Source organism: Bufo bufo, chromosome 3, assembly GCF_905171765.1.
Source record: "Bufo bufo chromosome 3, aBufBuf1.1, whole genome shotgun sequence".
In the NCBI taxonomy this organism is placed as follows: domain Eukaryota; kingdom Metazoa; phylum Chordata; class Amphibia; order Anura; family Bufonidae; genus Bufo; species Bufo bufo.
In genome coordinates, this window is record NC_053391.1 from 300,880,759 (window position 1) to 300,904,585 (window position 23,827).

Genomic DNA, 23,827 nt, shown 5'->3' on the forward strand with positions numbered 1-23,827 from the left:
CTGGGTGCATTACCCCCTGCCATAGGTTAGGTACTTGCGCTAACTCAGGATACAGTACTTCCTATATATTTTTCTCCCCTTCATAGGTGGAGTAATTGCACTTCCATTGAGTGCAGTGCTTACAGTACGTGTTACCCCCTCCATTGGAGGGGTTATTACACTACCGTTGGATACGGTTCTGATTTATCTCCCTACCTCCCTTCCTTGACGGAGGATTGCGATCCCACTGAAGACTATTCAACAGTCGTGGCATTACCCCCTTCTACAACTAACAGGAAATCATTGAGCATCTATGCATGCTTTAATTCAACTAAGCCGCGACACTTGATACCTTGGCTTCCTTCACAGGTAGGCCGCGGCAACAGTCGTTACCATTGGTGCCTGGTACTCTTCATCTAGTGGTATATGGATACTGGGGCTGCTCCCATATTGTATCCTCCCGTTTCTTCTGGTACTGGTTGTTGGCGCAGATATGTCGACCTTTGTTCTCTCAGGGGGGTCACTCAGCAACACTCAGGTGCCCTAGAGATTCCCATCCCCATGGGCCTCCACCGTTCAGGTCGGTCAGAAATTGGTCCTCTACAACGTGTGGTGTGCACGCCATTATACAAATGTTGGGATTACGATCCAGAGAGCCCAAGGTTGCACTGACTCTGTATTCTGGGCCACCACTCTTCCTTATTAGGTGAGGGTGTTTTGCTGGCATTCTGCATTGGCTACTACGGCGTGTTCTCTAAGTCAGGATGGCCGAGTGGTCTAAGGCGCCAGACTCAAGAGTTAATCTCTTCCGTGTATGGGGTGTTCTGGTCTCCAAATGGAGGCGTGGGTTCAGATCCCACTTCTGACAGAAAGCAGGGGAAATTTTCACATTAGGGCTGGAGATCGAACTCGCGGCAGTGGGTCAGCCCCCTCAGATAGGGGTTCTACCCTGGCACTGCTTCGGCGGTTGCTCTTGTTTTGCCCCCTTTTTAGACGGAATGCCTCAGGATGGCTCTGGTTGACTGAGAGAGCATGGTTCCATGCTACTTCTGGGTGTCCTTAGGCCTCTCCCTCAGTTTTATGCTGGGAGGAGCAGGCTGTAGCTCTTACTGTACAAGGGGTATTTGCACCTCCACTACATGCTAGGGTTCCTACTGCACAGTTCCTTCGTCAGACGGCGGTTTCTTCTGACCCTGGAATTGGTATCCTGTACGGTGTGGCCTCCTCCTCAGCTGGAGTGTGGCATTTGCGTTACTCTGGTGGCTTCCCTTGTATGGGCTCCTCCTCAGGGGTGTATTACATTACCACGAGATTGTGTAAAGTGCCAGTCTCTGATGGCAATGGGCTTTTGCCCTGGCCTCTTAATGGTCTTCATTACTGTTAATTGTCCGTTGCTCTGACAACTATTGTTCTTGTGTCGTCAACTCTGGTTTTGCATTGGCGTAAATGCCATAGCTATCAGCACCTTACTTTGGGTGCGCTCGACTGGGTAGCTTAGTCCCTGTGGCACTCATCTACCACTACAGTGATACCTTCCTTCAGATATGATTACTTCTGTGTCACATCAAGCGATGGTGGTCATTCCTTTCACTGCTCCTTCCGGGGGTGGACTACGGTCCCCCCACGCCAGGCTGAGCGGGTGTCTGTCACGCCTTGCCACCACTGGTAGGGATTTCATTCCTGGAACGGAACACCCTTTTTTCTTTCCTGTCCTTCCTCTAGCTGGATTGCTGTCCATCTTTCCCTTCGGTCTACTTGACCGGTAGCAATGGGTTGTATAGATTATGGGCTTTCCATTACCGGTTTCTTTTACCCAGAGGAGGATCCTGCGAACCTAGATTTTGGTTCTGCTTCCACAGTTGTGGCCAGCAACCGGCTTCGTCCCATCGATCTGTAGATCGCTGGAGGCGTTTCAGGGACAAACAAGCCCTCCCTCTGGGGCTTCTTCTTCTTTTTATTTCTAGGAAGGCGGCATTCCAGATGGCAGGATATGCCATCCGACGGCTTTCCGAGTTGATAGCGCCTTCTTGTACGTCCATTTGTCATTTGCATCAGGCAGTGCTCCGCCCAGAATTTTCTTTCTTGCGGAAGGTCGCCGCTTTCTGCGTCATCTCAGAAATGTTTTTCTCTTCTTTCTCCCTCGTATTTTTAAGGGCGGGCTCTCCATCAGCCATCTATTTTGGCCTCTGAGATTTGCTGGTCCAAATCTGGCGCGTTCCGCTGTATGGACTTTTACCTGGTTTTCTTGGAGGTCCTTGTCATAGCTGGCGACTTCCAACGGGATGTTTTTTCCTGGGATGTCTGCCTGACGGTTGCTTCCTAGCGGAGTGATGACCTGCCCGACCAGCGGTCGTCACTTCTCGGGTTCATCTACTCCAGGCATTGCTTCTAGAAGGCAGCGTCTTGGTCTTCCGGCAAGTTCACTGAGTTTTCCGAGGGCTTTTCTAGACATCAACTGTTGCTGCTCCAGGCAGCAAGATCTTGCAGGCGGCAGCGGATTACGCATCCTCGAGGGCGTTTTTTCTCCATGGACTGCTTTAGGACGTCCCACGGTCTGTGTCCCCCAATGATACGAGCGAGAAAACGAGATTTTTGTGAACTCACCTGTAAAATCTCTTTCTCGCGTAGTTCATTGGGGGACACAGCTCCCACCCAGTGTTCTGTTTGCCGCAAATAATGGCGGTTGGTGGGCCAGTATGGTCCTCAGTTCTGGTTCAATCCGACTGAGGTTTGTCAGTTATTGGTTGTTTACTGTATGTTCCTTATTGATTTTTTTTCTCCTACTCCTATTGCTTGGGCACAAACTGATAACTCCTCCCCTGCAGGCTATACCCCCTCCAGCCTGGAGAGAGGATATCACTTCTTAGCCTAGTGTCGCCTCCTAGTGGCAGCAAGCAGCTATACCCACGGTCTGTGTCCCCCAATGAACTATGCGAGAAAGATTTTACAGGTGAGTTCACAAAAATCTTGTTTTCCGAGATTCTGATAATGATGGCCTACCGTCAGGATCGGTCATTAATATCAGATTGGCGGGGGTCTGACTCCTGGCCCCCTGCTTATCAAGCTATTTAAAGTGGCATTGGCTCCCCGGAGAGAGATTCCGCATCTTTCTAAGCCAGTGACAGTGTTCATCGGCCATGTGGCCTAGGCGCGGGTCAGTCCCAATTCAAGTGAATAGTACAGACCTGCAATACCAAGAGGGGTTGCTATCCAATGCACAGCACTGTGTTCTGTAAACTCTGAGGAGGCCATGGTGCTCACTGGAGCGCCGTGGCCTCCTGAAACAGCTGTTGTATGGGGGTCCTGGGTGTCTGATAACATACCCTGAGGATAAGTCATCAATATCAGAATCCCACGGACCTAACTGTACTATGGACAAAGAAGGCATTACTTAATTGGTCGGCCCAATTTATCCACACCTGAAACATACCTGAAACAACCCTGCTAGTGCTAGGCGATGGACCCGGAATGTTCCTAGTCTGTAAGGTCTCTGTCGGTATATTAAGGCCTCGTTCACACTGGCGTGTGCACCCTTTTGCCGTATTGTGGACTGCATTTGCGGATCCGCAATACACGGGTGCCGTTCCGTGGGCATTTCACATCACTGATGCGGACCCATTCACTTGTAATGGGTCCGCAAATCCGGAGGTGCGGAATGGAACTCTACGGAGTGCTTCTGTGGGGTTTCGTCCCGTACTTCCGTTCCGCCAAAAGATAGGACATGTTCTATCTTTTTGCGATCTGCCCCACGGACTGTGCTCGTATATTGCGGGCCGCACACGCCAGTGTGAAAGAGGCCTAAGACTGGAACACCATTCAGCTGTATGCGAGTAGGAACTACACGTGGCACACGCTGGCGCTCCAAGACCCGCAAAGTGGTGGCAGAAGAGCTTTGTGTCGATGTTCGACCAGACAATGACGTGTTGGAACTGCACCAGAGCGGCTGCTGCCTTGGCTGAAAATGAACGGCGATGGTCATAAAATGCCGTACCACCACCTTATATAAATAAAGATCCAACTCCTCCCTCCTATGTGGGCTAACTGAACAGACAACATCCCGAAATAAACTAAACGCTAGGACAAATTCTGAAAACACTTAGCTTCCTATTGAGTCTAACATCTTTAGACTTTAGAATAATAGACACTTCCCCACAGGGTATCGTCTTATTATCAGGGACAGGGACCTCATGCATTGCTTTAAAGGGAATCTGTCACCTGCTTTTACCATTTTAAGCTGGCACCATCGCTATGTTGACTAAATTACCTTATTTCCAGCAGTCTTCTTTTTACTTTATTTCGTTTTGTAGTTTTGATATAAAAGCAATTTTTATGTTATGCTAATTAGGGTCCAAGGAGCCCAGAGGGGCATTTTTTTCACCCTCCGGAGCCCAGTGACGCCCCCCCTGCAGTGCCCAAGAACGCCTCCTGATCATCAAATAACCTCCCACAGCCCCGGCAAACGGTTCTGCCCCCTCCCCACGTCATAGTCTACCTTATAGAAATGCCCCGTCCTTCTTCCTGTCTGCGGCCAGAAAACTCGGGCAGGCGCAGTACTGCCAGCGGCCTGTGCCTGCACGATCATCAACCTCCTGAGGGCAACAGCCTCAAAAGTCTCACTGGGCATGCGCCGAGCCCAGTGATGTGACCTGAGCGCTGTTGCCCTCAGGACGTTGATGATCGCGCAGGCCGCTGGCAGTACTGTGCCTGCGTGAGTTTTTTGGCCGCAGACAGGAAGAAGGACGGGGCATTTCTATAAGGTAGACTATGACGTGGGGAGTGGGGGCGGAACCGTTTGCTGGGGCTGTGGGAGGTTATTTGATGATCAGGAGGCGTTCTTGGGCACTGCAGGGGAGCGTCACTGGGCTCCGGAGAGTGAAAAAAATGCCCCTCTGGGCTCCTTGGAACCTAATTAGCATAACATAAAAATTGCTTTTATATCAAAACTACAAAACGAAATAAAGTAAAAAGAAGACTGCTGGGAATAAGGTACTTTAGTCTAAATAGCGATGGTGCCAGCTTAAAATGGTAAAAGCAGGTGACAGATTCCCTTTAAGTAACGACGCTAAATTAACATCCTTACCCTCGAGGATGCCCTGACAAATGTTGGCTGGGATGAGATGTGACGGTGCTATACTGGGCACATTAACTAAACCACCAGTAGCACTGGATTGAGATGTTGAGGCCACTGAAGGTCTCTGCACCATTAAACTAGATGCCACACCCCTACTTTCCACAGGCTCCAGCCTAGCCTGGACGTCTGAAATGGACATGGCCATTGAATTGATGACTGCATGCAGCTGGGTAAGAGATGTCTGTATAGTGTTCATGGACACTATGACCTGACTAGGACCTGCCAACTCTGAAGACAGTAGGTGGTAAAGTTCTGCTTTCCTAGCTGTTGCTGGGTAATAAATTCCTCTCTTCAACAATTCCGCCGTCAGCTTGGGAATAGTCCAAGACCTCATTGAAGGAACATCCCCCCATTCAGAATGTAGATCAATACTTCCATGAAATGAAGACATGCCCTCGATGTCCGAGTCATGTGACATTGTGCAACTAAAACAACACAAATGAAAAAGTAAGCGACCAAAGCAGCCCCCTAGTAGTAACACCTCTAACAGACCCGAGCCACCTGGTGCCTGCGATGTGACAAGCTTCCGAAACCGTGCCCGTAGATGTGACGTGGCTGTTAAATATCATGCCTATATCCACCACCAATTATCTAGTAATCGTGGCTATAACTATGACAGGACTACTCTCTCTGCTGCTGTACGCCATAGTTGTAGTCGTGACTGAACTGTCGTAACCTGTGCAACAATACACACCCAGTTTGACGTAACTCTAACGCTGGGTTCAGACGTGAGCGTTCGCGATGGAGTGCTCTGTATGCGCGATTGTACCGGCGTTTACAATCGCGCATACAGAGACAAGCAAACGCAAGTCTATGTACGGGAACGCGCGACAAAACGCCCCAACGAAGCTCAGGAACTTTTTTGAGCGTCGGGCGTTTTACAGCGCGATCGTACGCGCTGTAAAACGCCCAGGTGAGAACCATTCCCATAGGGAAGCATTGGTTTCTCCTTGTTGAGCGTTTTACAGCGCGTAGGAACGCGCTGTAAAACGCGCAAGTGTGAACTTAGAGTCAGTGCTGCTGCCTTGTCCTGGCAGACCAACTAACTCCTACGCCCAATTAGTCAGACGCTGAAAACTGTAACTAAGAACCGTCCCCCTGCTTTCGGATCAGCAGTCAGAACAACTGCCGATTCTCCCTGTATCAGTTGAGATAACTCCATCAGGAATGTGTAGTGAGATCTGGGACACCGCTGTGACATGACTGATATATTACTTATGATCATTGTGATTTCTACAGACAACCTAATAACCACGCCGTATCTCCTCCTCCTCCTGGGGAAGAAGCCATACCCTATTATCAGACCATGTAGATAAATACATGGTATTATCCACTGCATATACCCCAAAAGATCTATCTAATCCTATCTTACTGATGTGCTAACATTTTCCCCCTTTTATTCAATTTATTTATTATTTCGGAACACCAACCCCAGTACGCATGCACTGCTGCGCGGACACTTGGAAGGTGGCACAGAAGACAACCCCAGTGCGTATGATCCGCGCAGATCGCTGGCTGTTAGTGGAACGCGGGGTCCACTACTGAAGATCAGCCCCCCCCCAACCCTCAAGTGCGTGCCCGGAGCGTCTGACCGTGACCGCTCTGAATAAGGCCCACTTACCAGCCGCACAACATGCCCTACTAACAACGGCCCAACCCCTGCTGAACAACCGCTCCCCCGATACGACAACAAACATTCTTCCGCTGCACCCTCCGATGAAGAAAACGCCACTGGATGCCGCCGACCCGGAAACGCTGAAAATCGCCAAGCCTACATCAGCCTGAGGCCAGCAGGTGAGTATAAATAGGCCCGTCAATCAGCCAGCCGCCCCGATGTGCTTTAACTGCAGATTGTTAGCTTTAATTTGAGGGTATTTACATCCAAATCAGGTGAACGGTGTAGGAATTACAACAGTTTGCATATGTGCCTTCTATTCCATCATTATCCCAATTACAATGAGCAGATAAAAGGTTCAGAGTTCATTTCGTGTGCTATTTGCATTTGGAATCTGTTGCTGTCAACTCTCAAGATGAGATCCAAAGAGCTGTCACTATCAGTGAAGCAAGCCATCATTAGGCTGAAAAAACTAAACAAACCCATCAGAGAGATAGCAAAAACATTAGGTGTGGCCAAAACAACTATTTGGAACATTCTTAAAAAGAAGGAAATCACCGGTGAGCTGAGCAACACCAAAAGACCCGGAAGACATCGGAAAACAACTGTGGTGGATGACCAAATAATTCTTTCCCTGGTGAAGAGAACACCCTTCACAACAGTTGGCCAGATCAAGAACACTCTCCAGGAGGTAGGTGTATGTGTGTCAAAGTCAACAATCAAGAGAAGACTTCACCAGAGTGAATACAGAGGGTTCACCACAAGATGTAAACCATTGGTGAGCCTCAAAAACAGGAAGGCCAGATTAGAGTTTGCCAAACAACATCTAAAAAATCCTTTACAGTTCTGGAACAACATCTAATCAGTGAAGCATGGTGGTAGCGTCATGGCATGGGCATGTATGGCTGCCAATGGAACTGGTTCTCTTGTATTTATTCATGATGTGACTGCTGACAAAAGCAGCAGGATGAATTCGGAAGTGTTTCAGGCAATATTATCTGCTCATATTCAGCCAAATGCTTCAGAACTCATTGGACGGTGCTTCACAGTGCAGATGGACAATGACCTAAAGCATACTGCAAAAGCAACCAGAGTTTTTTAAGTGAAAAAAGTGGAATGTTATGCAATGGCCAAGTCAATCACCTGACCTTAATCCGATTGAGCATGCATTTCACTTGCTGAAGACAAAACTGAAGGGAAAATGCCCCAAGAACAAGCAGGAACTGAAGACAGTTGCAGTAGAGGCCTGGCAGAGCATCACCAGGGATGAAACCCAGCGTCTGGTGATGTCTATGCATTCCAGACTTCAGGCTGTAATTGACTGCAAAGGATTTGCAACCAAGTATTAAAAAGTGAAAATTAGATTTATGATTATTCTGTCCCATTACTTTTGGTTCCTTAACAAGTGGGAGGCACATATGCAAACTGTTGTAATTCCTACACCGTTTACCTGATTTGGATGTAAATACCCTCAAATTAAAGCTGACAGTCTGCAGTTAAAGCACATCTTGTTCGTTTCATTTCAAATCCATTGTGGTGGTGTATAGAGCTAAAAATGTTAGAATTGTGTCGATGTCCCAATACTTATGGACCTGACTGTATATACACACATCTATATGTACACACACATACATAGATATACACACACACATACACAGATGTACATAGATATACACACACATACACAAATGTACATAGATATACATACACATGTACATAGATATACACAGATATACACACATATACAGTTGCAAGAAAAAGTATGTGAACCCCTTTGGAATGATATGGATTTCTGCACAAATTGGTCATAAAATGTGATCTGATCTTCATCTGAGTCACAACAATAGTCAATCACAGTCTGCTTAAACTAATAACACACAAATAATTTTTCCTTCGATGATAGCAACCCGTCCAGGCCCTAACGCAGCAAAGCAGCCCCAAACCATGATGCCCCCACCACCATACTTCACAGTTGGGATGAGGTTTTGATGTTGGTGTGCTATGCCTCTTTTTCTACACACAGTGTTGTGCGTTTCTTCCAAACAACTCAACTTTGGTTTCATCTGTCCACAGAATATTTTGCCAGTACTGCTGTGGAACATCCAGGTGCTCTTGTGCGAACTGTATACGTGCAGCAATGTTCTTTTTGGACAGCAGTGGCTTCCTCTGTGGTATCCTCCCATGAAATCCATTCTTATTTAGTGTTTTACATATCGTAGATTCGCTAACAGGGATGTTAGCATATGCCAGAGACTTTTGTAAGTCTTTAGCTGACACTCTAGGATTCTTCTTCACCTCATTGAGCAGTCTGCGCTGTGCTCTTCCAGTCATCTTTACAGGACGGCCACTCCTAGGGAGAGTAGCAGCAGTGCTGAACTTTGTCCATTTATAGACAATTTGTCTCACTGTGGACTGATGAACAGCAAGGCTTTTGGAGATACTTTTATAACCCTTTCCAGCTTTATGCAAGTCAACAATTCTTAATCGTAGGTCTTCTGAGAGCTCTTTTGTGCGAGGCATCATTCACATCAGGCAATGCTTCTTGTGAAAAGCAAACCCAGAACTGGTGTGTTTTTTATAGGGCAGGGCAGCTGTAACCAACACCTCCAATCGCATCTCATTGATTGGACTGCAGTTGGCTGACACCTCACTCCAATTAGCTCTTGAAGATGTCATTAGTCTAGGGGTTCACATACTTTTTCCACCTGCACTGTGAATGTTTACATGGTGTGTTCAATAAAAACATGGTAACATTTAATTCTTTGTGTGTTATTAGTTTAAGCAGACTGTGATTGTCTATTGTTGTGACTTAGATGAAGATCAGATCACATTTTATGACCAATTTGTGCAGAAATCCATATCATTCCAAAGGGTTCACATACTTTTTCTTGCTACTGTATACACACACAAACATACACAGATATACATAAAACGCCATTTCTTTTCTCTTGAGACTCTAAATTTAATTTATGCAATTAATGAAAACAAAGGTGCAATCAATTATGCAAAATATATGTAATAATTTATTTATAAATGAGTAAAAATCCAATATAAAACAGACATAAGATCAATGGATAGACAAATTGACGCAGTACCAACAAACCACCACTAGATAGTGGTGTAACCCACTATTGCTTTCTCACCAGCATAAAATTATCCGAAGATTAATGAAATATATATCATACACAATTGAATATAAAAAGGATAAACACGGATTAATACTGGAAGCATAACTAATCCACTGTCTCCTTATGACCAATCAAAAATATATATATGATATTAATATGATATTATATCCCACTCGGCAATCATACTATGGAAATATAATTTCCCAAAGGTTTTTCCTCTACTCAGATAATGTCAAATCTCCCTTTAGCAATATGCATCTTTGCTAAGAGGACAACTAGCATTAGGGAGGTGTTTAACACTATATGTTCCCTCAGTATGGGGACTCTTGACTATATGCCGAGAGGAATATTTTATTAATACCACAATCCGTAAATACAAATATACGTTACCGGGTCAAGGATGAACAGGGTTTCGGGTGTGACCAGTTCTCAAAACTCTTCCAGTAGACAAAAATTAATCCAAGTTTCTTTTTGTTGTTGAAGTAAACTGTTAGTTGCAGTTTCAGTTGAAGAGTGTAGATCCCGTATAACCTTTTACATGCACACTTTATACCCCATGTTATCTAAGAACTCCTCCCCTTCTAGATTAGGGATCTCCAATCAGACAAAATGGGTGTATTCGTATGCAGATACCAATGATGTCATTTTAACCCTTGGAATACTGGTGAAAATGATATACTATTATCCATCTACCTCTAGATGGCACTGTTGTACCACATAACAATTTCAACATTAATTCTAAATACCTAATACATTAACATGACCTTTTTAACCTCCCCAATATGCATCAGTATTAAGGGTTTCTTCCTGACATTTTAATTACCCCTAATCTAGACATGTTGGAGTCACCATCTTCTACTGTCTTCTTATGGACAATGGTTCCTTTTACTTGACATCCGGGTTCATTAACTTGCCCACATGGCTGGCTAATAATATTCAGCTCTCCTCATGACACCCAATTAGTAGGAAGACAACTTCAATACTCTCTAAACCTTAAAAAGTCTATATGGTCAGTGGGATACACACGGCATAAAATATATATTCTAAATGATTTTATATATATATATATTTTTATATATATATATATATTATTATGAGCAGATGTGGTATATCTGTTAATGCTATGATGGGTCCTACAGACATGTGTCTGTGAGAGAGAACCATTTGAATAGCAATGTATTGTTTTACTTCATTACAAAGTCATTAGGGAAGTCTACTTTATAGGAAGAATTGTAAAATGTCCCATTCATGTCTTCATAATTATATTCTATATATTCCTGTGTGGTGTATTTAAATTTGCAACATATCTTAACCAATGAATTATATAATATGTCATCTATGTGTAACAGTGTGTTGCTATATATATATATATATATATATATCAACACACTGTTACACATAGATGACATATTATATAATTCATTGGTTAAGATATGTTGCAAATTTAAATACACCACACAGGAATATATAGAATATAATTATGAAGACATGAATGGGACATTTTACAATTCTTCCTATAAAGTAGACTTCCCTAATGACTTTGTAATGAAGTAAAACAATACATTGCTATTCAAATGGTTCTCTCTCACAGACACATGTCTGTAGGACCCATCATAGCATTAACATATATACCACATCTGCTCATAATAATTTTAAGAGACAATACACTCTTATGTCCCTACAAACATTTTACCTAAACTGAACTCAGCATAACCTCATCTCGGCCTGTTTTAATCCTATAGAGAAATATTACTCTGGTTCAATTTGTCTCTACTCTTAAAGGCAATGAGCATTGACATTTAAACTATAATATCTTCATATAAGACTGTACACTTATGAAAATGCATGACAATACACACACATACACAGATATACACACACACATACATAGATATACACACACAGATACATAGATATACACACACAGATATACACAAACACACACACACACATATATACACACACACACACACACACAGATATACACACACACACACACACAGATACACACACACAGATATACACACACACAGATATACACACATACACACACATAGATATACATACACACACATATACACAGATATACACACACATACATAGATATACACACACATACATAGATATACACACACAGATATATACACACACACACACACAGATATACACACACAGATATACACACACACACACACACACACACACAGATATACACACACACACACAGATCTACATATACACACACAGAGATCTACATATACACACACACACACATACACAGATCTACATATACACACACATACACAGATCTACATATACACACACACACACATACACAGATCTACATATACACACACACACATACACAGATCTACATATACACACACACATACACAGATCTACATATACAGACACACATACACAGATCTACATATACAGACACACATACACAGATCTACATATACAGACACACATACACAGATCTACATATACACACACACATACACAGATCTACATATACACACACATACACAGATCTACATATACACACACATAAACAGATCTACATATACACACACACATACACAGATCTACATATATACACACACACATACACAGATCTACATATACACACACACACACACACAGATCTACATATACACACACACAGATCTACATATACACACACAGATCTACATATACACACACATACACAGATCTACATATACACACACACACACACAGATCTACACATACACAGATCTACATATATACACACACACATACACAGATCTACATATACACACATACACAGATCTACATATATACACACACACATACACAGATCTACATATACACACATACACAGATCTACATATACACACACACATACACAGATCTACATATACACACACACATACACACAGATCTACACATACACAGATCTACATATACACACACACATACACAGATCTACATATACACACATACACAGATCTACATATACACACACACATACACAGATCTACATATACACACACACACATACACACACATACACACACATACACAGATCTACATATACACACACATACACAGATCTACATATACACACACACATACACAGATCTACACATACACAGATCTACATATACACACACACACATACACATCAAATACCATCTCAGGATCCTCCAGTATCTGCTATTCTCCAGTTCATGCAGGATGGACTAGATAAGGGCCTCAGCCCTTCTACACTCAAGTTACAGATCTCAGCTCTGTCCGCTGCCTTTGGCAGATCTTTACATCAAGAGGCCGCGGAACAGATCTGTTCCAGAGGAATAAGAGACCTTTCGGCCCAACTAGTAGAGACTGCTCGGGTGGAGTGAGCAGTGACAAAGGCAGGAGGAGGCCTATTTTGGGAAGCAAAAGATTCTCTGATGGCCTCTCTGATCCATCTACTTAGAGTACGCTTAGAGGCCTTCTTCCCTTTATTCCTGCCAAAGAACAGGATAAGAAGATTCTCTGACCTTCTGAACTCCCGGGATCTCTCAATGTAGATTCTCAAACATCTGGCCACATCCAGAGTATGGAGGGAACTTTCTTCTGGAGAGGAAGAAGAGGAACATGACACAGGCAAAGATACAACTTGATTAATGTTGTGCACAGAGGGCACCTTAGGCAAAAAGGTGGGTAAAAAACGTGAAAGGACTCTGTCCGGTAAAAATAAAGTATATGGCTCATACGCCGAGAAAGCCTGTAGCTCTGAAATGCGTTTGGCCGAAGTTACGGCCAACAAAAAGGTTACCTTCCAGGATAAAAAACTAAAATCCACTTCCTCCAAGGGTTCAAAGGGAGGACCACTCAATCCTTTAAGTACCACTGAGAGATCCCACTGCGGTATAGGTCTTAAAGTGCTAGGCTTAAGACGTACGGCTCCTTTAAGGAACCTCTTAATCAGAGGGTCTTGATGTAAAGATCTGCCAAAGGCAGCGGACAGAGCTGAGATCTGTAACTTGAGTGTAGAAGGGCTGAGGCCCTTATCTAGTCCATCCTGCATGAACTGGAGAATAGCAGATACTGGAGGATCCTGAGATGGTATTTGATGAGATGCACACCATAGAAGAAAAATACGCTTTACCCTTGTGTAGGCCTCAACTGTCGCAGGAGCTCTGGAATGAGACATCGTTCTTAAGACCGCTGCTGATAGCCCTTCAGGCTCTAGAAGGGACTTATAATCTCCAGGCTGTCAGATTGAGTCTGGATGGATCCAGGCAGAGCTGAGTGCCCCGGGACACCAGGTTCTGTATTGGGGGAAGCTTCCAATATTGCCCTTGGCTCATCTGCATGAGCAGGGTAAACCAAGACCTCCTGGGCCAGAATGGAATCACGGCTATTACTGAGGCTTGGTCCTGCCGAATCTTCATCAATACCCTGGGTATCATGGTGATGGGAGGAAAGATGTAGGCCAGCCTGAACTCCCATGGAATTGACAGAGCATCTACTGCCAAGGGATTGTCTTCCCGATACAGGGAACAGAACGTTTCCACTTTGGCATTGAATCTTGTCGCCATGAGATCTATGTCTGGGCAACCCCACCGGAGAGTGATCTGATGAAAGATCTCCTGATTTAGAGACATTTCTCCTAGAGCTGGGACTCCTCTGCTGAGCTGGTCCGCAACCACATTCAGGGACCCCCGAATGTGGACTGCTGAGAGGTGGGAAAGATTCTGCTCTGCCCAAGACAGAATTAGACCTACTTCTGAGAGTAGACTCTGAGACTTGGTGCCTCCCTGTTTGTTGATGTGGGATACCGCAGTAGAATTGTCCGAGCGAACCCTTACAGCCTTGTTTCTGATAAGGGGGAAAAAATGAAAGAGAGCCATCCAGATTGCTCTTGAAGTTCCTCTAGATGGGCACCACAGCCTAGAAGGGATGCAACTGTCGTCAACAGGATCCAACAAGGTTGGATCAAGGACCTGCTTCCACCACTTCAGCAAGCGGCGGGCTTGGGATGACAGGGAGCACTTTGTCTCTAGCCCTCTGGGAGTTCGATCCGCTTGAAGAGGGCGAATATGCCACAAGGCCCAAGGAACCGCATCCACGGCTGCTGACATTAGGCCTAACATCCTCATCAATACTCTGATAGTTACCCGGCGGGGAACCATGAGTTGATCTGCAGTCTTGGAAATGCGAAACTTCCTTTCTAGAGAAAGGGAGAGCGTCATGTTGGCAGAATCTATTAAGAACCCCAGAAACCTCCTGGTAGTGGAGGGAGAAATCTCTGACTTCTGCCAATTGATAATCCAGCCCAAACACTGGAGGAAGGACTGAACCTGCAGAAGATGAAGATGAAGCGTCTCTACCGAGTGGGCTTTGAGGAGCCGATCGTCCAGATATGGAATGATCTCCAGGCCTCTCAATCTGAGGGGAGCTACTACAGCTATTACCACTTTGGTGAAGATGTAGGGTGCGGTTGTGATGCCGAAGGGAAGCACGGCAAACTGAAAATGTTTCACCGTCCCCCTGAGACTCACTGCCACTTGTAGATACTTCCTGTGGGTCTGGCACACGGGAATGTGAAGATAGGCATCCTTGAGATCCAGTGTAACCATCAGGTCCCCTGGGCTCAGGATGCTGATTACCGATTTGATGGTTTCCATCTGGAACCGCCTTTTCTTTATGAATCGGTTGAGGTAGCGGAGGTCTATGATCATGCGCCAACTTCCTGTGGCTTTGGGAACAAGAAAAACTGGTGAATGAACGCCGGACCCAATGTCTTCTGGAGGAACCTCCTCTAAGGCCCCTTTCCTCCTGTATTCCAGTATAGACTCCTCCAACACCGCTTGCTTCTCGCGGGGAAGAAATTTTGTCAAAACTAATTTTTCTGGGGTAACAGAAAGAAATTCTATCCTGTACCCTGTCCTTATTATATTCAGGACCCAAGGATCTGAAACAAACTCTGTCCAGGTATTTAGAAAAAAAGTAAAACGGCCTCCGACTGGGCGGTCTGAAGGAATAGGAGTCAAATTTATGACTGTATCTGGCGGAAGGGGAGGGCCGTCACTGGTCAGCTTTATTATTTTTGTTCCCACCGGAACGATATGATCCTCCCCTCCTGGACCCACAGCCTTGCTGAGGCCTGGATTGACCCTGAAAGGATCTGGACCCTCTACCCTGCCTACCCCTACCCCTAGGGGTTTGAGGGAGGCATTTACCTTTCTTATCGGCAAGACCCTCCATGATGCGGTCCAGTTCGGCCCCAAAAAGCCTTCCTGGCTCGTAAGGGAGGCTGCATAAATTATACTTGGAGGCATTATCTGCCACCCAAGATTTTAGCCATAGTGGCCTCCTACCCACTGAAGAGAGGGCGATAACCTTAGAGGCTAACTTTAACTGCTGTGGGCCGAAGTGTCACAGAAAATCCACGGCAAGTAGAATGGACTTAAACTGCGCCAGGATGTCATCACGGGATATGCCAGAGTCGATATCCGACTGCACCAGCCAGAGGCGTCTTTGAAGGAAGACGGCTACCTCCGTAGAGGATATAGCCAAAGATGCAGCAGCAGTGGAGTAAGATCTTCTCAAGGTGCATTCTACCCGCCTGTCCATCAGGTCCTGTAAGTTGGAGCAGTCATCAGCCGGGACAAGGGTCCTCTTAGTCAATTTTGTGATTGCCAAATCAACTTTGGGCACAGTGCCCCACTGGTCTAATTGGGATGTCCCAATTGGGAACATGGACTTGAAGCGCATTGAGATGACCGGTGCCTTTTCAGGATGCTTCCATTCTAGCTTCATTAACCGAGACAGAGTTTCGTCCACTTTGACGGCCCTTGGCCTCCTAGAGGTGGACTCTGAAGCTTCCCCGGGATCAACATCCTGGTCCCCCGACCGGATGGATCTAAGTAACCTCTGGGTCTTCTCTACAGGAAAGAAGTACCTTATGGCCTCTTCTTCCTCCCCGCTAGACTCAGAGGAATGGATTCGGTCCACGGTATGGTAGGCTTCCTCCTGCATAGGAGTGGGTCTCAGAGGAGATCGGACACCGGGTCTTCTGGACGACAAGGAATCCCTTAGGGTGTTCATTGAGGACTTCACAAAGTCCTTTACCCAGACTACTACGTCCTGTATGGTAGGCTCCGTATCAGGAGGCAGAGGAGGAGGACAGGAAGAGGGACACCTATTAAATTCATAGGAGTCTGCTAGAGGGGTGTCACAATCCCTACATGCCAAATGCTTGTGCTTGGATGACGTCTTGCGCCCAGACCGATCCCCATCACCGGCAGAGGACATTATCTGCAGAGAAAAAGTTATAATGAATGAACAATGTCTATTCATTAGATAAACAAAGAAGCAGCAAACCTACCAAGCACAGAAAGCTGGTAACTAAACTAGTTTGTCTCAGTAACCAACCCAAGGCTGCAAACAGCACAGCCTTGAAGGACTGGAGCCTTTATATATTCAAATTTGGTGCCCAGAGTGACGTCAGACGCCAGGTTTGAACAAACTTTAATCATTGTAGTTTACAGACAAATCACCAGAGGGCGCCAGAGCACTAGCTCCCGCAGGTGATGAGGAAACCACCCGACAGGAAGCTGAATACAGGAGCTCTGTGCCTAGAACACGAGCTTGCATGCCTCCACCATGCCGTATGGCAGTACCAGCGATCAGATAAGCTACAATCTTAAAAGAAAAACAAAAGGTTAGCATGTAATTTAAGAGTATGGCAGCCAAATGGCTGCCCCCGTCTGTCCTGCAGTCCCAAAGGACAGAAAAAAACACACTGGTATATGGGGGGTTTGGCCTCTTATAGTGAGGTAATTGGGGCGTTAATTTACTTGATTACTTGACTTCATTAAATATTCCGTCTGTCCTACCAGTTTCACGTGCTGTTGGTTAGGACATAAGGAAAACAGATATACCTCTATACACACACAGATATACACTGTTGAGGAAGGGTTGAGACGTATATACAGGGAGTGCAGAATTATTAGGCAAATGAGTATTTTGACCACATCATCCTCTTTATGCATGTTGTCTTACTCCAAGCTGAATAGGCTCGAAAGCCTACTACCAATTAAGCATATTAGGTGATGTGCATCTCTGTAATGAGAAGGGGTGTGGTCTAATAACATCAACACCCTATATTAGGTGTGCATAATTATTAGGCAACTTCCTTTCCTTTGGCAAAATGGGTCAAAAGAAGGACTTGACAGGCTCAGAAAAGTCAAAAATAGTGAGATATCTTGCAGAGGGATGCAGCACTCTTAAAATTGCAAAGCTTCTGAAGCGTGATCATCGAACAATCAAGCGTTTCATTAAAAATAGTCAACAGGGTCGCAAGAAGCGTGTGGAAAAACCAAGGCGCAAAATAACTGCCCATGAACTGAGAAAAGTCAAGCGTGCAGCTGCCAAGATGCCACTTGCCACCAGTTTGGCCATATTTCAGAGCTGCAACATAACTGGAGTTCCCAAAAGCACAAGGTGTGCAATACTCAGAGACATGGCCAAGGTAAGAAAGGCTGAAAGACGACCACCACTGAACAAGACACACAAGCTGAAACGTCAAGACTGGGCCAAGAAATATCTCAAGACTGATTTTTCGAAGGTTTTATGGACTGATGAAATGAGAGTGAGTCTTGATGGGCCAGATGGATGGGCCCGTGGCTGGATTGGTAAAGGGCAGAGAGCTCCAGTCCGACTCAGACGCCAGCAAGGTGGAGGTGGAGTACTGGTTTGGGCTGGTATCATCAAAGATGAGCTTGTGGGGCCTTTTCGGGTTGAGGATGGAGTCAAGCTCAACTCCCAGTCCTACTGCCAGTTAGTGGAAGACACCTTCTTCAAGCAGTGGTACAGGAAGAAGTCTGCATCCTTCAAGAAAAACATGATTTTCATGCAGGACAATGCTCCATCACACGCGTCCAAGTACTCCACAGCGTGGCTGGCAAGAAAGGGTATAAAAGAAGAAAATCTAATGACATGGCCTCCTTGTTCACCTGATCTGAACCCCATTGAGAACCTGTGGTCCATCATCAAATGTGAGATTTACAAGGAGGGAAAACAGTACACCTCTCTGAACAGTGTCTGGGAGGCTGTGGTTGCTGCTGCATGCAATGTTGATGGTGAACAGATCAAAACACTGACAGAATCCATGGATGGCATGCTTTTTAGTGTCCTTGCAAAGAAAGGTGGCTATATTGGTCACTGATTTGTTTTTGTTTTGTTTTTGAATGTCAGAAATGTATATTTGTGAATGTTGAGATGTTATATTGGTTTCACTGGTAAAAATAAATAATTGAAATGGGTATATATTTGTTTTTTGTTAAGTTGCCTAATAATTATGCACAGTAATAGTCACCTGCACACACAGATATCCCCCTAAAATAGCTAAAACTAAAAACAAACTAAAAACTACTTCCAAAAATATTCAGCTTTGATATTAATGAGTTTTTTGGGTTCATTGAGAACATGGTTGTTGTTCAATAATAAAATTAATCCTCAAAAATACAACTTGCCTAATAATTCTGCACTCCCTGTATATATATATATATATATATATATATACACACACACAGTACAGACCAAAAGTTTGGACACACCTCATTCAAAGAGTTTTCTTTATTTTCATGACTATGAAGACATCAAAACTATGGATTAACACGTGGAATTATATACATAACAAACAAGTATGAAACAACTGAAAATATGTCATATTCTAGGTTCTTCAAAGTAGCCACCTTTTGCTTTGATTACTGCTTTGCACACTCTTGGCATTCTCTTGATGAGCTTTAAGAGGTAGTCCCCTGAAATGGTCTTCAAACAGTCTTGAAGGAGTTCCCAGAGATGCTTAGCACTTGTTGGCCCTTTTGCCTTCACTCTGCGGTCCAGCTCACCCCAAACCATCTCGATTGGGTTCAGGTCCGGTGACTGTAGAGGCCAGGTCATCTGGCGCAGCACCCCATCACTCTCCTTCATGGTCAAATAGCCCTTACTTTCAAAGTTTTCCCAATTTTTCGGCTGACTGACTGACCTTCATTCCTTAAAGTAATAATGGCCACTCGTTTTCTTTACTTAGCTGCTTTTTTCTTGCCATAATACAAATTCTAACAGTCTATTCAGTAGGACTATCAGCTGTGTATCCACCTGACTTCTCCTCAACGCCACTGATGGTCCCAACCCCATTTATAAGGCAAGAAATCCCACTTATTAAACCTGACAGGGCACACCTGTGAAGTGAAAACCATTTCAGGGGACTACCTCTTGAAGCTCATCAAGAGAATGCCAAGAGTGTGCAAAGCAGTAATCAAAGCAAAAGGTGGCTACTTTGAAGAACCTAGAATATGACATATTTTCAATTGTTTCACACTTGTTAGTTATGTATATAATTCCACATGTGTCAATTCATAGTTTTGATGCCTTCAGTGTGAATCTACATAGTCATGAAAATAAAGAAAACTCTTTGAATGAGAAGGTGTGTCGAAACTTTTGGTCTGTACTGTACATAGATATACACACACACACACACACATACACAGATATACATAGATATACACACACATACACAGATATACAAAGATATACATACACACATACACAGATATACACACACACATACACAGATATACATAGATATATACACACACACACACACACAGATATACATAGATATACACACACACACAGATATACATAGATATACACACACACACACACATACACAGATATACATAGATATACACACACACACACATACACAGATATACAGTACAGACCAAAAGTTTGGACACACCTTCTCATTCAAAGAGTTTTCTTTATTTTCATGACTGAAAATTGTAGATTCACACTGAAGGCATCAAAACTATGAATTAACACATGTGGAATTATATACATAACAAACAAGTGTGAAACAACTGAAAATATGTCCTATTCTAGGTTCTTCAAAGTAGCCACCTTTTGCTTTGATTACTGCTTTGCACACTCTTGGCATTCTCTTGATGAGCTTCAAGAGGTAGTCCCCTGAAATGGTTTTCACTTCACAGGTGTGCCCTGTCAGGTTTAATTAGTGGGATTTCTTGCCTTATAAATGGGGTTGGGACCATCAGTTGTGTTGAGGAGAAGTCAGGTGGATACACAGCTGATAGTGCTACTGAATAGACTAGAAAAAAGCAGCTAAGTAAAGAAAAACTAGAGATGGTTTGGGGTGAGCTGGACCGCAGAGTGAAGGCAAAAGGGCCAACAAGTGCTAAGCATCTCGGAGAACTCCTTCAAGACTGTTGGAAGACCATTTCAGGGGACTACCTCTTGATGCTCATCAAGAGAATGCCAAGAGTGTGCAAAGCAGTAATCAAAGCAAAAGGTGGCTACTTTGAAGAACCTAGAATATGACATATTTTTAGTTGTTTCACACTTGTTTGTTATGTATATAAATTGTTAATTCATAGTTTTGATGCCTTCATAGTCATGAAAATAAAGAAAACTCTTTGAATGAGAAGGTGTGTCCAAACTATTGGTCTGTACTGTACATAGATTTACACATACATAGATATACACATACACACATATACATAGATATACACAAACACACATACACAGATATACATAGATATACACATACACAGATATACATAGATATACACACACACATACACAGATATACATAGATACACACACACACATACACAGATATACATAGATATACACACATACACAGATATACATAGATATACACACACACACATACATAGATATACACAGATATACATAGATATACACACATACACAGATATACATAAATATACACACACACAGATATACATAAATATATACACACACACACATACACAGATATACATAGATATACACACACATACACAGATATACACACACACAAATACACAGATATACATAGATATACATACACAGATATACATAGATATACACACATACACAGATATACATAGATATACACACACACACATACACAGATATACATAGATATACACACATACATAGATATACACACACATATACATAGATATATACACACACACAAACACATACACAGATATACAAACCGGATTCCAAAAAAGTTGGGACACTATACAAATCGTGAATAAATACTGAATGCAATGATGTGGAGGTGCCAACTTCTAATATTTTATTTTGAATAGAACATAAATCACGGAACAAAAGTTTAAACTGAGAAAATGTACCATTTTAAGGGAAAAATATGTTGAATCAGAATTTCATGGTGTCAACAAATCCCCAAAAAGTTGGGACAAGGCCATTTTCACCACTGTGTGGCATCTCCCCTTCTTCTTACAACACTCAACAGACGTCTGGGGACCGAGGAGACCAGTTTCTCAAGTTTAGAAATAGGAATGCTCTCCCATTCTTGTCTAATACAGGCGTCTAACTGTTCAATCGTCTTGGGCCTTCTTTGTTGCACCTTCTTCTTTATGATGCGCCAAATGTTCTCTATAGGTGAAAGATCTGGACTGCAGACTGGCCATTTCAGTACCCGGATCCTTCTCCTACGCAGCCATGATGTTGTGATTGATGCAGAATGTGGTCTGGCATTATCTTGTTGAAAAATGCAGGGTCTTCCCTGAAAGAGATGACGTCTGGATTGGAGCATATTTTGTTCTAGAACCTGAATATATTTTTCTGCATTGATGGTGCCTTTCCAGACATGCAAGCTGCCCATGCCACACGCATTCATGCAACCCCATCAGAGATGCAGGCTTCTGAACTGAGCGTTGATAACAACTTGGGTTGTCCTTGCCCTCTTTGGTTCGGATGACATGGCGTCCCAGATTTCCAAAAAGAACTTCGAATCGTGACTCGTCTGACCACAGAACAGTCTTCCATTTTGCCACACTCCATTTTAAATGATCCCTGGCCCAGTGAAAACGCCTGAGCTTGTGGATCTTGCTTAGAAATGGCTTCTTCTTTGCACTGTAGAGTTTCAGCTGGCAACGGCGGATGGCACGGTGGATTGTGTTCACTGACAATGGTTTCTGGAAGTATTCCTGAGCCCATTCTGTGATTTCCTTTACAGTAGCATTCCTGTTTGTGGTGCAGTGTCGTTTAAGGGCCCGGAGATCACGGGCATCCAGTATGGTTTTACGGCCTTGACCCTTACGCACAGAGATTGTTCCAGATTCTCTGAATCTTCGGATGATGTTATGCACAGTTGATGATGATAGATGCAAAGTCTTTGCAATTTTTCGCTGGGTAACACCTTTCTGATATTGCTCCACTATCTTTCTGCGCAACATTGTGGGAATTGGTGATCCTCTACCCATCTTGGCTTCTGAGAGACACTGCCACTCTGAGAAGCTCTTTTTATACCCAATCATGTTGCCAATTGACCTAATTAGTGTTAATTGGTCTTCTAGCTCTTCGTTATGCTCAAATTAACTTTTTCCAGTCTCTTATTGCTACTTGTCCCAACTTATTTGGGATTTGTTGACACCGTGAAAATTGGAATCAACGTATTTTACCTTTACCTCTGTCATCTACGTTCTATTACAAATAAAATATTGACATTTGCCATCTCCACATCATTGCATTCCGTTTTTATTCACAATTTGTTTAGTGTCCCAACTTTTTTGGAATCCGGTTTGCACATAGATATACACACACACACACACATACACAGATATACATAGATATACACACACACACACACACACAGACGATATACACACACACAGACGATATACACACACACAGACTATATACACACACACACACGATATATATAGAAATACATAGATATGCACAGATATACATAGATATACACACATACATAGATATACATAGATATACACACACACAGCTATACATAGATATACACACATATACATAGATATACACATATCTATGTATATCTGTGTACTCACTATGAATGCACTGCAACGAGCGGGCTGACCGACGCATGATTTCAGTCAGTCGCGCTCCTGCTTCATT

At 43.7% G+C, this 23,827-nt stretch overlaps 1 long non-coding RNA gene and 1 other non-coding gene across 2 annotated transcripts; one reads left to right on the plus strand and one right to left on the minus strand.

Moving 5' to 3' along the window:
• Positions 1–737: 737 nt before the first annotated feature.
• On the plus strand, positions 738–847 carry TRNAL-CAA. The gene is made up of 2 exons: positions 738–775; positions 802–847. It is a non-coding gene; the product is annotated as a tRNA-Leu (tRNA).
• Positions 848–2,303: 1,456 nt separating this feature from the next.
• On the minus strand, positions 2,304–13,518 carry LOC120995184. Its single transcript, XR_005777547.1, has 3 exons — positions 13,384–13,518; positions 5,214–5,216; positions 2,304–2,314 (listed from the first exon to the last, which is right to left on the minus strand). It is a non-coding gene; the product is annotated as an uncharacterized LOC120995184 (long non-coding RNA).
• Positions 13,519–23,827: the final 10,309 nt, after the last annotated feature.